Here is a 14330-nt window from a genome sequence, read left to right as displayed (position 1 = left end):
TGTTCAAGTAAAGAGCTTTTCCAAGTTATACAAGAACTCAAATAGAAAGAGGGTCATACTTCCGTTCCACCCAAATTCATAAAATAAAGAGCGAAAATAATTCTTAAATTATAAATCCATACATAAATTAAAATAGAAAAAGCAATAAAATCAATCCATAGAAATAGACAGAGCTCCTAACCTTAACAATGGAGGATTAGTTGCTCATGGTTCAAAGTAGAAAATAAGGATTCAGGTAAAAATGTACTTTGGTAGTCTGGGATCGAATAATGTTGAGGTGGTATCCTCCTATTTATATCTAATCCTAATTAATTTAAAATCTATCTTTAAAACTAAAATAATATCTTTTCCTATTTTTAAAATTTGAATTTAAATTAGAATTAATTATAGTAATCAGTAAATCTTCAATTGATGGATGGGGACCACTTAGCTTCACTAGGATCCACGCCTAACTTGGGATTGGCATCATGAATTGGAGTTTAGTTGAGTGAATCTGCGCCTAACTTGGGCTTTAGTGCGCCTAACTTGGGCTTTAGTGCGCCTAACTTGAAGTGGGCAGGACCAATCTCGCGTATTGTTGTTGTGTCTTGCGCCTAACTTGAGAAATCTCAAGTTAGGCGCAGCCTTGGCAGTGAGTTCGGAGAAAAAATATGGACTATTATATATCATTGGAAAGATCTGGAAGTTAGCTTTCCAACGCCACTGAAATCACGTCCATTGGACCTTTGTAGCTCGAGTTATTCAGGTTTGAGTGCAGGGAGGTCCGGGTTGACAGCATCATTCGCCTTCATCTCTTCTTCTGCAGAAACTCCATCAAATCCATCCAAATTCTATCTAAAATAAACAGAATTGCACAAGACTCAAAGTAGCATCCATAGTGGCTAAAAGATAATTAATTCTTGATTAAACTCAACAATTTAAATACAAATTCACTAGAAAAAGATAGGAAAGATGCTCACGCATCAGCCACCACAACACAACCCTCAACCCGTTCTCTCTCCCCCCCCCCCTTAACCCTTCTCCATCCACAACCACCAAACCGCCCTTGCCCCCACCTCAGACCGCAGCTGCTCCGCCACCCATCGCCGCTGCGTCACCACCATACCGCCACCATCTCTCTGAGCCTACTTTCTGTTTCTACACACCAGGTTCCGCCAAACACCGATTTTGTTTTCCATTTAGTCAATTATTTGCATATTTTACAGTTTTTGTTCGAAATAGGATAGTTAGAGATGCATGATTGTAGTGGATTGATGAGCGGATAATTTATACGCTTTTTGGCATTGTTTTTAGCATGTTTTTAGTATATTTTAGTTAGTTTTTATTATGTTTTTATTAGTTTTTAAATGAAAATCACATTTCTAGATTTTACTATGAGTTTGTGTATTTTTCTGTGATTTTAGGTATTTTCTGGCTGAAATTGAGGGACCTGAGCAAAAATCTGATTTAGAGACTGAAAAAGGACTACAGATGCTGTTGGATTCTGACCTCCCTGCACTCGAAGTGAATTTTCTGGAGCTACAGAGACCCAATTGGCACTATCTTAATTGCGTTGGAAAGTAGACATCCTGGGCTTTCCAGCAATATATAATAGTCCATACTTTGCTCGTCATTTGATGGCCCAAACCGGCGTTTCAAGTCAGCATAGAAATTCTGGCGTCAAAACGCCAGAACTGGCATAAAAACTGGAGTTAAACGCCCAAACTAGCACAAAAGCTGGCGTTTAACTCCAAGAAAAGCCTCTACACATAAAAGCTTCAATGCTCAGCGCAAGCACACACCAAGTGGGCCCGGAAGTGGATTCTGCATCATTTACTCATTTATGTAAACCCTAGGTTACTAGTTTTCTACAAATAAGACCTTTTACTATTGTATTTTCATATATACTTTTGATCTTTGATTAGCCTTATGCTATCTTAGACGCTTTTGGGAGGCTGGCCTCACGGCCATGCCTAGACCTTGTTCTTACGTATTTTCAACGGTGGATTTTCTACACACCATAGATTAAGGTGTAGAGCTCTGCTGTTCCTCATGAATTAATGCAAAGTACTATTGTTTTTCTATTCAACTCAAGCCTATTTCTGTTCTAAGATATCCATTCGTTCTTCAACATGATGAATGTGATGATCCGTGACACTCATCACCATTCTCACCTATGAACGCGTGCTTGACAACCACTTCCGTTCTACATGCATACAAGCTTGAATGTGTATCTCTTGGGTTTCTAATCTAAGATTAGAACCTTCGTGGTATAGGCTAGAATCAATTGGCGGTCATTCCTGAGATCCAGAAAGTCTAAACCTTGTCTGTGGTATTCCGAGTAGGATCTGGGAAGGGATGACTGTGACGAGCTTCAAACTCGCGAGTGTTGGGTGTAGTGACAGACACAAAAGGATCAATGGATCCTATTCCAACATGATCGAGAACCAACAGCTGATTAGCCGTGCGGTGACAGCGCATTTGGAACATTTTCACTGAGAGGACGGGAGGTAGCCATTGACAACGGTGAAACCCAACATACAGCTTGCCATGGAAAGGAGTATGAATGATTAGAAGAAGGCAATAGGAAAGCAGAGGTTCAGAAGGAACAAAGCATCTTCATACGCTTATCTGAAATTCTCACCAATGAATTACATAAGTATCTCTATCTTTATTTTATGTTTTATTCATATTTTAATTATCAATTCTCCATAACCATTTGAATCCGCCTGACTGAGATTTACAAGATGACCATAGCTTGCTTCAAGCCGACAATCTCCGTGGGATCGACCCTTACTCACGTAAGGTTTATTACTTGGACGACCCAGTGCACTTGCTGGTTAGTTGTGCGGAGTTGTGACAAAGAGCTGAGATTACAATTGTGCGTACTAAGATGTTGGCGCCATTGATGATCACAATTTTGTGCACCAAGTTTTTGGCGCCGTTGCCGGAGATTGTTCGAGTTTGGACAACTGACGGTTCATCTTGTTGCTTAGATTAGGTAATTTTATTTTATGTTTAAGCTTTTTACTTTTTATTTTCGAAAAAAAAAACTTTCAAAAATACAGAAATAATATTTTCTATTTTGTTCTTCAAAGTTTTTAAGAATGAATTCTAGAGTTTCATGATGATTTGTTGAAGTCTGGCTGGCTGTGAAGCCATGTCTAATCTTTTGGACCGAGGTTTCAACTTATCATCACAAGAGCTTGTTGATTTCTATCAATTTTACTGTTGAAAGTAATTTTCTGCTAAAGCTTGGCTGGCCATTGGCCATGCCTAGTGTTTTGGACCGAAGCTTTCACTGAAAGCTTGGCTGGCTAGTAAGCCATGTCTAATTCCTGGACCGGAGTTTTAGACTAACATTGCATGATTCTTGGAATTATTATTAAAAATTTTGAATCTCTTTATTTTCTTTTCCAAATAATTTTCAAAAAAATCACAAAAAAAAATTATAAAATCTTAAAATCAAAAATATTTTATGTTTCTTGTTTGAGTCTAGGGTCTAATTTTAAGTTTGGTGTCAATTGCATGTCTTTATTCTACTTGCATTTTTCGAATATATGCATCATATTCTTCATTAATTTTCAAGTTGTTCTTGATGATTTCCTTGCTCTGATCTTTAAATTCTCTTGTTTTGTGTGTTTTATTGTTTTTCATATATTTGTTAGTGTCTCTAATATGAAAATTTCTAAGTTTGGTGTCTTGCATGCATTGTTTATTTGATCTTAGTTTTACATGATTAGTTTCATTTTGTTGTTTCTCATCATTAAAAATTCAAAAAAAAATTTTCAAAATTATGTCTTTTCAAGTCAATAATACAGAAAATTGAAGATTCAGAACAGTCAACAGAGGAATTACACAGAAAAAGCTGGGCGTTCAAAACGCCCAGTGAGGAAGGAAAATTGGCGTTTAAACGCCAGCCATGTAGGGTACCTGGCTGGGCGTTTAACGCCAGGAGGACACTAGAGGGAAGATTTTGTTTTTAATTCAAATCTTTTTCAAATATTCATAATTTTTCAAAATCAAATCTTTTTCAAATCATATCTCTTCAATCATATCTTTTCAAAATCAATTTCTTTCCATGTTTTTTTTTAAATTATCATTATTTTCGAAAATCCTTGCTACAATTAATGATTTAACTCAAAATTTTCAAGTTGTTACTTGCCTATTAAGAAAGGATCAAATTTTAATTCTAGAATCATATCTTTTAATTTCCTATTAGTCAAGTAATCAACTTTAATTTTAAAAATTTCTCTTTTTAATTTGATTCTCAATCATATCTTCTCAATCATATCTTTTCAATCACATCTTTTTCAAAATTAATTTTCAATCATATCTTTTGATTTCTAATTTCAAAATCTTTTTCAAAAATCACTTAATTTCTTTCCCAATCTTAGTTTTCGAAAATTATTTACCAAATTTTCAAAATTTTTTTAATTATTTCAAAATATTTTTACTTTAATTTCGAAAATTCTTCCCCTCTTCTCAAATCCTTCTATTTAAAGGACTAACACTTCTCCATTTTCAGCAATTCGAACTATGTCCCTCTTGATAAGTTCGAATTCTTCCTTTCTACCTCCTCCTTCTATTTTTCTTTTCCTCTGGCATCTCAAGGAATCTCTATACTGTGATATAGAGGATTCCATACTTTCTTCTCCTTTCTTTTCATATGAGTAGGAGCAAGGATAAGGGCATTCTTGTTGAAGCTGATCCTGAACCTGAAAGGACCTTGAAGAGAAAGCTAAAAGAAGCTAAAATACAACTCTCTATAGAGGACCTAACAGAAACTTTCAAACAAGAAGAAGCCATGGTAGCCGAAAACAACAACAATGCCAACAATGCAAGGAAGGTGCTTGGTGACTTTACTGCACCTACTCCCGACTTCTATGGGAGAAGCATCTCAATCCCTGCCATTGGAACAAACAACTTTGAGCTTAAGCCTCAATTACTTTCTCTGATGCAACAGAATTGCAAGTTTCATGGACTTCCATTGGAAGATCCTCATCAGTTCTTAGCTGAATTCTTGCAAATCTGTGACACTGTCAAGACCAATGGGGTTGATCCCAAGGTCTATAGACTTATGCTCTTCCCTTTTGCTGTAAGAGACAGAGCTAGAACATGGTTGGATTCACAACCTAAAGAAAGCCTGAACTCTTGGAAAAAGCTAGTCAATGCCTTCTTGGCAAAGTTCTTTCCACCTCAAAAATTGAGCAAGCTTAGAGTGGAAGTCCAAACCTTCAGATTGAAGGAAGGTGAATCCCTCTATGAAGCTTGTGAAAGATACAAGCAATTGATCAGAAGGTGTCCTTCTGACATACTTTCAGAATGGAGCATCATAAGTATCTTCTATGATGGTCTGTCTGAACTGTCCAAGATGTCATTGGACAGCTCTGCTGGAGGATCTCTTCATCTGAAGAAGACGCCTGCAGAAGCTCAAGAACTCATTGAAATGGTTGCAAATAACCAATTCATGTACACCTCTGAAAGGAATCCTGTGAATAATGGGACAAAAGAAATGAGTTCTTGAGATTGATACTCTAAATGTCATATTGACTCAGAACAAAATATTGACTCAGCAAGTCAATATGATTTCTCAGAGTCTGTCTGGAATGCAAGCAGCAACAGTCAGTACCAAAGAAGCTTCATCTGAAGAAGAAGCTTATGATCCTGAGAACCCAGAAATAGAAGAGGTGAATTACATGGGAGAATCCTATGGAAACACCTATAATCCTTCGTGGAGAAATCATCCAAACCTCTCATGGAAGGATCAACAAAGGCCTCAACAAGGCTTCAACAACAATAATGGTGGAAGAAATAGGTTTAGCAATGGCAAACCTTTTCCATCATCTTCTCAGCAACAGACAGAGAATTCTAAGCAGAGCCACTCTGACTTAGCAACTGTAGTCTCTGATCTATCCAAGATCACGCTCAGTTTCATGACTGAAGCAAGGTCCTCCATTAGAAATTTGGAGGCACAAGTGGGTCAGATGAGTAGGAGAATTACTGAAACTCCTCCTAGTACTCTTCCAAGCAATACAGAAGAGAATCTAAAAGGAGAGTGCAAGGCCATCAACATAACCCACACGGCCGAATCTGGAGAGGAGGAAGAGGCAGTGATCTCCACTGAGGAAGACCTCAATGGACGTCCACTGGCCTCCAAGGAGTTTTCTCATGAGGAACCATGGGAATCTGAGGCTCACACTGAGACCATAGAGATCCTATTGAATTTACTTTTGCCATTCATGAGCTCTGATGAGCATTCTTCCTCTAAAGAGGATGAAGATGTTACTGAAGAACAACTTGCTAAGTACCTTGGAGCAATCATGAAGCTAAATGCCAAGCTATTTGGTAATGAGACTTGGAAGGATGAACCCCCCCCTTGCTCACCAAAGAACTGGATGATTTGACTAGGCAGAAATTACCTCTGAAGAGACAAGATCCTGGAAAGTTCTCAATACCTTGTACCATAGGCACCATGACCTTTGAGAAGGTTCTGTGTGATCTAGGGTCAAGCATAAACCTCATGCCTCTCTCTGTAATGGAGAAGCTAGGGATCCTTGAGGTACAAGCTGCAAGAATCTCACTAGAGATGGCAGACAATTCAAGGAAACAGGCTTATGGACTTGTAGAGGATGTCTTGGTAAAGGTTAAAGACCACTACATCCCTGCTGATTTCATAGTCCTAGACACTGGGAAGTGTATGGATGAATCCATCATTCTTGGCAGACCCTTCCTAGCCACAGCAAAAGCTGTGATTGATGTTGACAGATGATAATTGGTCTTTCAAGTGAATGAGGACTCCCTTGTGTTTAAAGCTCAAGGATCTCCCTCTGTAACCATGGAGAAGAAGTATGAAAGGCTCCTCTCAATACAGAGTCAAATAAAACCCCCACATTCAAACTCCAAGTTTGGTGTTGGGAGACCACAACCAAACTCTAAGTTTGGTGTTGAGAGGCCATCATCATGCTCTGAGTATCTGTGAGGCTCCATGAGAGCCCACTGTCAAGCTACTTACATTAAAGAAGCGCTTGTTGGGAGGCAACCCAATTTTACTTATCTATGTTAAATTTCTATTTTCCATTGTTATTTTATGTTTTCTGTAGGTTGATGATCATGTAAAGTCACAAAAATAATTGAAAAAGTAAAAACAAACTGAAAAACAGAACGAAAAATAGCACACCCTGAAGGAGAAGTCCACTGGCGTTTAAACGCCAGTAAGGGCAGCAGAATGGGCGTTAAACGCCCAGTCTGGCACCATTCTGGGCGTTTAATGCCAGAAATGGGCACCAGACTGGCGTTTAACGCCAGAAAAGGGCAAGCAGCTGGCGTTAAACGCCAGAAATGGGCAGCAACCTGGCGTTTAATGCCAGGATTAGCAGTAAAGGGCGTTTTGCAGCCTAATTAGTGCAGGGATGAGAAATCCTTGACACCTCAAGATCTGTGGACCCCACAGGATCCCCACCAATCCCAACTCACTCTCTCTCTTCTTCACACCTTTTCATAATCCTCTTCCCCAAAAACCCCTCACCTATCAAATCCTACCCTCTTCTCCATAAACCCTTCACACCAATCCACATCCATCCATCATAAATCCCACCTACCTCACCATTCAAATTCAAACCACTTTCCCTCCCAAACCCACCCATACATGGCCGAACCTTACCCTCTCACCACTCCTGTATAAACCCATCTTCACCCCTTCATTTTCACACATCTTAAACACTACTTCTCCCCCTTGGCCGAAACACTAACCCCCCTCCATCTCCTCTATTTCTTCTTCCTCTACTCCCTTCTTTCTTCTTTTGCTCGAGGATGAGCAAGTGATGCCAAGGCATCATAGGCTAGTTTCACTAGCATTTTTCTGTTAGTTTTAGTTGTTTTATGCATTTTCTTGAGCTTAAAGTAACCAAAAATGGTTAAATGAAGAACAAAGTAATGAACCATCCAAACAATATGATTTTGATGCAAATTCCATGAGTTTTAGTTATATTACTTAAATGCTATGAATGGAAGATTTCTCATGAAATTTTGCAAGACTTTGATGCAATTGTTTGGATGATTTCAGGGAAGAAGAGGCTAAGCAAGGAAGCAACAAAATCAATAAAGGAAGCTTGAATATCACATGTGGAGTTTAAGTTCCAGTTTAAGCCTAAACTGGAGCTTAAACGCCAAAATCATGAAGGATAAGAAATGCTGGGATTGAAGTTTAACCTCCAGTTTGACCTCAAACTGGAGGTTAAACGCCAGAATGAAAAGCCTCACTAAAGAAGCATTCCACGTTTAACCTCCAGTTTGACCTCAAACTGGAGGTTAAACGCCAGAATGAGTATGCCACCCAGGGAGGAGTTCCACGTTTAACCTCCAGTTTGACCTCAAACTGGAGGTTAAACGCCAGAACCAGGAAGAGTACCAGGGAGCCATTCCACGTTTAAGCTCCAGTTTGACTCAAACTGGAGCTTAAACGTGTTCGATAGCTTTTCTACTCCAGGGTTGCTCTCTCCATCTCCACGTTTAACCTCCAGTTTGACCTCAAACTGGAGGTTAAACGTGTTCGACACCTCCAGGGCCACCATTCTAAGCTTCCACGTTTAACCTCCAGTTTGACCTCAAACTGGAGGTTAAACGTGTTCGACCTCCAGTATGCCTCCACCCTTTTCCATGTTTAACCTCCAGTTTGACCTCAAACTGGAGGTTAAACGTGTTCGACCTCCAGGGCTGCCCTTCCTATCTCCACGTTTAAGCTTCAGTTTAACCTTAAACTGAAGCTTAAACGTGTTCGACTACATGACTCTCCAGGGCTACCTTCTTCCATTTCCACGTTTAAGCTTCAGTTTAACCTTAACTGAAGCTTAAACGTGCTTCTACAAAAGGCCTCACTGGAAGTGTCTGGCGTTTAAGTTGCAGTTTAAGCTTAAACTACAACTTAAACGCCACTCTTGAAAAAGGTTTCTGGGCCAAAAATATTGTGATTTAAGTTAGTCTTTGAGCACAAATATTAACTTAAACTTACTTTGGTATGAAACCCAATTGAATATCATGGTTTATGGGATTGGGCCTGAAGGATTGATGAGTTTGAAATCTCAATTTATTGAGTCATGTGTCATTATTTGATTATCACTAAGTTGGCTCAATAAATGTTACAGGATTTGGATCAACAACCTCATCAAGATTATGGATCATAAACCCAAGGCAAAAGGAAAGCAAGGAGAGGCCTCAAAGCCCAAGAAGCACAACTGAAGCTCAATATAGAAAGTGTATAAATAGGATAGAAGTGAAGTTAGAGGGACCTTTACTTTCATTTTTAGCTAGTTTTCCTTTTCTTTGTAATTGAATTCAGAGCTATGATTCACTAAACCCCCTTTCATTGGGTTAGGGAGCTCTATTGTAATTCAATGAATCAATAATAGTTTATCTTCTTCTTCAATCTTTTCTCTTGAATTTTGTTAGAAAGCTTCTCGATCTAATTCCATTGAGTAGTTGTCTTGGGAAAGAAACTACTCATACTTGGAATCCTTCGGAGCCTTGGGAAAGGAATGGAGGATTCATGCTAGAGAAGCTTTCTCACAGTGGATTGGATTGGGGTTTGGATGGATATTGTGACATGTAATCCTACCAAATTGTGGTTCATGAAATTGTGTGGTATAATCAGTGATCAAGCATCATCTCTTCTTGTGAACATTTAAACCAAGGGATTGGGAATTTGTTTGTTTTTAGAGAGCATTGGTGAGCCAAGGAATTGGGATCCAATCATATAAGATTGCCAAGCAAAATTCAATGAATGCATTGGTTGAGGAAGAGATATACATGTTTTGATTCGGAGATTTCAATATCTCCTAAACCCAATGAATTCCCCATTTCTGATTTCCACTTTCTCTTTACATTCTGCAATTCAATTCTTGCAATCATCCCCATTCCCTTTTAATTTCAGCAATTTACATTCTGCTCTTTAATTCATGCAATTTAAGATTCAGCCATTTAATTTTCTTGTCATTTACTTTTCCCGCCAATTTTACATTCCGCAATTCTCATCTCAAATCTTGATTCCGCTCAACTAGAACACATTTCTAATCCGAATTGCTCACTCAACCAATCCTTGTGGGATTCGACCTCACTCTATTGTGAGTTTTTACTTGACGACGATAACCGGTGCACTTGCCGGAAGGAATTTTGCCGATCGTGCAATTTCCTAAATCGTAGCATAACACGTTTATGCGCATCAGCAAACCTTCTAAGTTTCGTGTGGTTGATGAGCGGATAATTTATACGCTTTTTGGCATTGTTTTTAGTATGTTTTTAGTAGAATCTAGTTACTTTTAGGGATGTTTTCATTAGTTTTTATGTTAAATTCACATTTCTAGACTTGATTATGAGTTTGTGTATTTTTCTGTGATTTCAGGTATTTTCTGGCTGAAATTGAGGGACTTGAGCAAAAATCAGATTCAGAGGTTGAAGAAGGACTGCTGATGCTGTTGGATTCTGACCTCTCTGCACTCAAAGTGGATTTTCTGGAGCTACAAACTTCAAAATGGCGCGCTTCCAATTGTGTTGGAAAATAGACATCCAGGGCTTTCCAGCAATATATAATAGTCCATACTTTGGCTGAGTTTAGATGACGTAAAAGGGCGTTGAACGCCAGTTATACGCTGCTGTCTGGAGTTAAACGCCAGAAACACGTCACAAGCCAGAGTTGAACGCCAGAAATACGTTACAAACTGGCTTTCAACTCCAAGATTGACCTCTACACGTGTAACATTCAAGCTCAGCCCAAGCACACACTAAATGGGCTCCGGAAGTGGATTTATGCATCAATTACTTACTTCTGTAAACCCTAGTAACTAGTTTAGTATAAATAGGACTTTTTACTATTGTATTAGACATCTTTTGATCATTTTTAGATCTCTAGACCTCCATGGGAGGCTGGCCACTCGGCCATTCTTACCCTATGTTCACTTATGTATTTTTCTATGGTAGAGTTTCTGCACTCCATATATTAAGGTGTGGAGCTCTGCTGTTCCTCAAAGATTAATGCAAAGTACTACTATTTTTCTATTCAATTCAACTTATTCCGCTTCTAAGATATTCATTCGCACTTCAACCTGAATGTGATGAACGTGACAATCATCATCATTCCCCCACGAACGCGTGCCTGACAACCACTTCCGTTCTACCTTCGATTGAATGATTATCTCTTGGATCTCTTAATCAGAATCTTCGTGGTATAAGCTAGATTGATGGCGGCATTCATGAGAATCCGAAAAGTCTAAACCTTGTCTGTGGTATTCCGAGTAGGATTCTGGGATTGAATGACTGTGACGAACTTCAAACTCGCGAGTGCTGGGCGTAGTGACAGACGCAAAAGGAGGGTGAATCCTATTCCAGTATGATCGAGAACCTCAGATGATTAGCCGTGCTGTGACAAAGCATTTGGACCATTTTCACAAGAGGATGGGATGCAGCCATTAACAACGGTGATGCCTCCAGACGATTAGCCATGCAGTGACAGCGCATCGGACCATTTTCCAGAGAGGATGAAAAGTAGCCATTGACAATGGTGATGTCCTTACATAAAGCCAGCCATGGAAAGGAGTAGGACTGATTGGATGAAGACAGCAGGAAAGCAGAAGTTCAGAGGGACAAAAGCATCTCTATACCTTTATCTGAAATTCTCACCAATGATATACATAAGTATTTCTATCTTTATTTTCTGTCTATTTATTTATTAATTTTCAAAAACTCTATAATCAATTATTATCCGCCTGACTGAGATTTACAAGGTGACCATAGCTTGCTTCATACCAACAATCTCCGTGGGATCGACCTTTACTCACGTAAGGCTTATTACTTGGACGACCCAGTGCACTTGCTGGTTAGTTGTATCGAAGTTGTGAATGAAGCACAATTTATTAAGACGTGCGTACAGAGTTTTTGACGCCGTTGCCTGAGATCACAATTTCGTGCACCAAGTTTTTGGCGCCGTTGCCGGGGATTGTTCGAGTTTGGACAACTGATGGTTCATCCTATTGCTCAGATTAGGTAATTTTCTTTTTGTTTTATTTTCAAAAATTTTCAAAAACCTTTCAAAAATTTCTCATCTATTTTCAAAAAAAAAAAATCTTTTCAAAAATATATTTTTCTTCAAAATTTTTAAGAATGAATTCTAGAGTTTCATGAAGCATGTTGAAGCCTGGCTGGCTGTAAAGCCATATCTAATTCTTTTGGATAGGGGCTTCCAACCATCAGCATAGAGGCAAGTTAATTGGAATGTCAGCCGTGGCATGTCTGAGTTACATACTAAAGCTTGGCTGGCTATTAAGCCATGCCTAACCCTCGGATTGGAGCTTTAGACTAAGAATACAAGATTCCTGGAATTCATATTAAAAAATTTTGAAATCCTTATTTTCTTTTTCCTATATGTTTTTTCGAAAAAAATATACAAAAATCCAAAAAAATAAAAAAAATCATAAAAATCAAAATTATTTCATGTTTCTTGTTTGAGTCTTGAGTCAAGTTGAAAGTTTGGTGTCAATTGCATATTCATCTTGCATTTTTCGAAAAATTCATGCATTCATAGTGTTCTTCACGATCTTCAAGTTGTTCTTGGTAAGTCTTCTTATTTGATCTTGATGTTTTCATATTTTGTGTCTTTTCTTGTTTTTCATATGCATTCTTGCATTCATAGTGTCTATACATGAAAAATTTTTAAGTTTGATATCTTGCATGTTTTCTTTGCATTAAAAAATTTTTCAAAAATAAGTTCTTGATGTTCATCTTGACATTCAAAGTGTTCTTGGTGTTCATCTTGACATTCATAGCATTCTTGCATGCATTCATTGTTTTGATCCAAAATTTTCATGCATTGAGTCTTTTCCATGTTTTTCCCTCTCATCATTAAAAATTCAAAAATAAAAAAAAAATATCTTTCCCTCTTTCACTCATAAATTTCGAAAATTTGAGTTGACTTTTTCAAAACTTTTTAAAATCTAGTTGTTTTTATGAGTCAAATCAAAATTTCAATTTAAAAATCTTATCTTTTTCAAAATATTTTTCAAAAATCAAATCTTTTTCATTTTTCTTATTTATTTTCAAAAATTTTAAAAATATTTTTCAAAAATCTTTTTCTGATCTTTATCTCCTAATTTTCAAAAATAACATCATCAATTAATGTTTTGATTCAAAAATTTCAAGTTTGTTGCTTGTTAAGAAAGATTCAAACTTTGAGTTCTAGAATCATATCTTGTGATTTCTTGTGAATCAAGTCATTAATTGTGATTTTAAAAATCAAATCTTTTTCAAAACTAATTTCAATCATATCTTTTCAAAAATATCTCTTTATCTTATCTTTTTCAAAATTTGATTTTAAAATATCCTTTCTAACTTCTTATCTTCTTATCTTTTCAAAATTGATTTTCAAATTTGTTTCAACTAACTAACTAACTTTTTGTTTGTTTCTTATCTTTTTCAAAACTACCTAACTAACTCTCTCTCTCTCTAATTTTCGAAAATATCTTCCCTCTTTTTCAAAATTTCTTTTTAATTAACTAATTATTTTCATTTTTTATTTTAATTTTCGGAAAATTACTAACCTTTTTCAAAAACTATTTTCGAAAATCACTAACTCTTTTTCAAAAATAATTTTCGAAAATTCTCCTTCTCTCTCATCTCATTCTATTTATTTATTCATCTACTAACACCTCTCTTCATCCCACATCTCTGCTCTACTTACCCTTGTGTTTCTTTCTTTACATTACATTCTTTTCTTCTTCTACTCACATAGGGGAACCTCTATACCTGTGGTAAAAAGGATCCCTATTATTATTTTTCTGTCCCTCTTTTTTATATGAGCAGGAGCAAGGACAAGAACATTCTTGTTGAAGCAGATCCAGAACCTGAAAGGACTCTAAAGAGGAAACTAAGAGAAGCTAAATTACAACAATCCAGCATGCACCTTTCAGAAATTTTCAAACAAGAAGAGGAGATGGCAGCCGAAAATAATAATAATGCAAGGAGGATGCTTGGTGACTTTACTGCACCTAATTCCAATTTATATGGAAGAAGCATCTCCATTCCTGCCATTGGAGCAAACAATTTTGAGCTGAAACCTCAATTAGTTTCTCTGATGCAACAGAACTGCAAGTTTCATGGACTTCCATCTGAAGATCCTTTTCAGTTCCTAACTGAATTCTTGCAGATATGTGATACTGTTAAGACTAATGGAGTAGATCCTGAAGTCTACAGGATCATGCTTTTCCCTTTTGCTGCGAGAGACAGAGCTAGAATATGGTTGCCTGAACTCTTGGGATAAGCTGGTCAAGGCTTTCTTAGCCAAGTTCTTTCCTCCTCAAAAGCTGAGT

This window comes from Arachis ipaensis, chromosome B3 (assembly GCF_059453495.1).
Source record: "Arachis ipaensis isolate K30076 ecotype BB chromosome B3, ASM5945349v1, whole genome shotgun sequence".
In the NCBI taxonomy this organism is placed as follows: Eukaryota; Viridiplantae; Streptophyta; class Magnoliopsida; order Fabales; family Fabaceae; genus Arachis; species Arachis ipaensis.
The sequence above is the reverse complement of the archived record's forward strand: the minus strand, read 5'-3'. Positions refer to the sequence as shown.